General features: G+C 42.0%; 1 pseudogene; it reads left to right on the top strand.

The window, feature by feature from the left end:
• The first annotated feature begins 255 nt into the window (after positions 1-255).
• On the top strand, positions 256-1,078 carry LOC100051932 (large ribosomal subunit protein uL11-like; annotated as a pseudogene).
• Positions 1,079-3,023: the final 1,945 nt, after the last annotated feature.

Here is a 3,023-nt window from a genome sequence, read left to right as displayed (position 1 = left end):
ACTGTTTAACGGGTACCACTTTGGGGATAATGAAAATATTCTGGAAATAGATAGTGGTGATAGTTGATAGTGATACATTTAACATAAAGTGTGCATGACGTATACTGAAAACTACAAAATATTGCTAAGAGAAATTAAAGACTTAAGTAAGTAGAGAGCAATACCGTGCTTATGGATCAAAAGAGTCCATATCTTTAAGACGTCATTTCTCCTAAAAATGATCTATAGAGTCTTTGGCTTTTGGCTTGGAGGAGGCCAAGGTGCAACTTTCTTCGGTCGTCCTGAATCCGGGTTCATCTGACACCAGCCGCCTCCCACATGCCACCTAAGTTCAGCCCCAACAAGATCAAAGTCATATACCTGAGGTTCACCAGTGGGGAAGTCAGTGCCGCGTCTGCCGTGGTCCCCAAGATCGACCCTCTGGGTCTTCTCCAAAAAAGTATGGTGATGACAACGCAAAGGCAACTGGTGATTCGAAGGGTCTGAGGATTACAGACAAACTGACCATCCAGAACCAACAGGCTCAGAGTGAGGTGGTACTTTCTGCCTCTGCCCTGATCATTAAAGCCCTCAGGGAACCACCAAGAGACAGGAAGAAGCAGAAAAACATTAAGCACAGTGGAAATACCAATTTTGTTTTTTTTTTTTTGAGGAAGATTAGCCCTGAGCTAACATCTGCCACCAATCCTCCTCTTTTTGCTGAGGAAGACTGGCCCTGAGCTAACATTCGTGCCCATCTTCCTCTACTTTATATGTGGGACACCTGCCACAGCATGGCTTGCCAAGCAGTGCATAGGTCTGCACCCAGGATCCAGGTCGGTGAACCGTGGGGCACCGAAGCAGAACCTGCAACTTAACTGTTGTGCCACCAGGCCGGCCCCCTGGAAATACCACTTTTGATGAGATTGTCAACATTGCCCAACAGGTGTCTCACCAGTTATTGGCCAGAGAACTCTCTGGAACCATTAAAGAGACCCTGGGGACTGCCCAGTCTGTGGGCTGCAATGTTGATGGCTGCCACTCTCATGATGTTATAGATGACATCAACAGCAGTGCAGCGGAATGTCCAGCTAGTTAAGAACCACCGATCATTTAACAAAAACAACAAAGATCTATATATTCAATGCAAGGTTTCTTAGCATCTTAACTATTGACATCTTGGGCCAGATAATTCTTTGTTGTGAGAGGCTGTCCTGAGCATTGTAGGATGTTTAGCATCATCCCTGGCCTCAGCCTACTAGATTCCAGTAGCACCTCCCATTTGAGACAACCAAAAATGTCTCCAGACATTACCTAATATCCCCTTGGGTATAAAATTGCATTTAGTTAAGAAGTACTGATTCAAGGCAATTCCAAACAAATCCCAACTGTAAAAATTAGAAAACCGATTCTAAAATTTAGATGGAAATGCAAAAGACCTAGAAAAGCCAAAACAATATTGAAAAAGAACATATAGGACTTACATTATATGTTTTCAGGACTCATTACAAAGCTGTAAAAATCAAGACATTGTGATATCAATAAAAAGATGATCAATGGAACAGAGTAGAATCTAGAAATAGGCCCACAGAATTATGGCTGATTAATTTTTACCAAGGTTCCAAGGTAATTCAATGAAGAATAAATAAGTTTTTTTAACAAGTGATGCTGGAATAGTTGGATATTCACATGCCAAAAAAAAAAAAAAAAAAAAAATTTAAGCCCAATTCTTACTTCACAGCTTAGAAAATATTAATGTGAAATGGATCATAGACCTAAATGTAAGAGCTAAAACTATAAAACTTCTAGAAGAAAAAAAAAGAGAATCTAGTGACTTTACATAAGGTGAAAATTTCTTAAATAGAACGCAAAAAGGAAGAACTAGAAAAGAAAAACATTCGATGAATTAGACTGTATTAGTTTTCTAAGGCTGCTGTAACAGTTACCCCATACAGGCTGGCTTAAAACAACAGCAATGTGTTTTGTTGCATTTCTGGAGGCCGTAAGTCCAAAATCAAGGTGTGGCAGGCCCCACTCCCTTTGAAGTCTCTAAGGGAGAATCGTTCCTTACTTTTCCAGCTTCCGGTGGTTCCTGGTGAACGTTCCTTAGCTTGTGGCAGCTTGTGATATTATGATTTATAATAAGAAATATGTATTTGGTCTTGTCCTGTTTCTGGCACAGAGCTCTTAAAACTCTTGGAATTTCCTCAATGATGAGACCGGTAAAGGTGTCTTTTGTTATGTTAATGAGGTGACTTCTGGACTCCACCTAGTGATGGGACTGGTTGCCAGGAGAGCCAAAGATATGATTAGAGGGTTGGAATCTTCAGTCTCCTCCTTCTGACCTCCAGGGAGAGGGGAGGGCCTGGAGGTTGAATCAATTGCCAATAGCCAATGATTTAATCCATCATGCCTATGTAAAGAAACTTCCATAAAAACCCAAAAGGGCAGAGTTTTGACAGCTTCTAGGTAGGAGAACCGGAATGCTTCCACGTGCTGTGGTGCCAGGCTCCAAACTCCACAAGGACAGAATCTCCTTTGTTCGGGACCTCACCCTATATATCTCTTCATCTGGCTGTTAATTCATATCCTTGAATATCCTTTGCAATAAACCGGCAATCTAGTGGGTAAACAGGTTTCTTGGGTTTCATGAACTGGTCTACCTAATTAATCAAACCCAAGGAGGAAGTTGTGGGAACTTCTGATTTATAGCAACTTAAGAGCCAGTTGGTCAGAAGTCCAGGTAACAACCTGGGCTTGGGACTGGCATCTGAAGTGGAAGGCAGTCTTCTGAGACCTGAACCCTTAACCTGTGGAATCCGACGCAATCTCTGGGTAGATAGTGTCAGAATTGAGTTCAGTTGTAGGACACCCAGCTAGTGTGGGAGAACTGCTTGGTGGTGTGGGAAAACTCCCACATACTGGAACTGGCACCAGAAACTATTTACAGCATAATTGAAATCTCTGCCTCCATCTTCCCATGGCTTTCTTCTCTGTGTCTCTGTGTGTCCTTTTCAGTCTCCTATGAAGATAGTATCATTGGA

Source organism: Equus caballus, chromosome 15, assembly GCF_041296265.1.
Source record: "Equus caballus isolate H_3958 breed thoroughbred chromosome 15, TB-T2T, whole genome shotgun sequence".
Taxonomy (NCBI): domain Eukaryota; kingdom Metazoa; phylum Chordata; class Mammalia; order Perissodactyla; family Equidae; genus Equus; species Equus caballus.
Note: the sequence above shows the minus strand (reverse complement) of the source record. Positions and strands in the feature narration are given on the sequence as shown.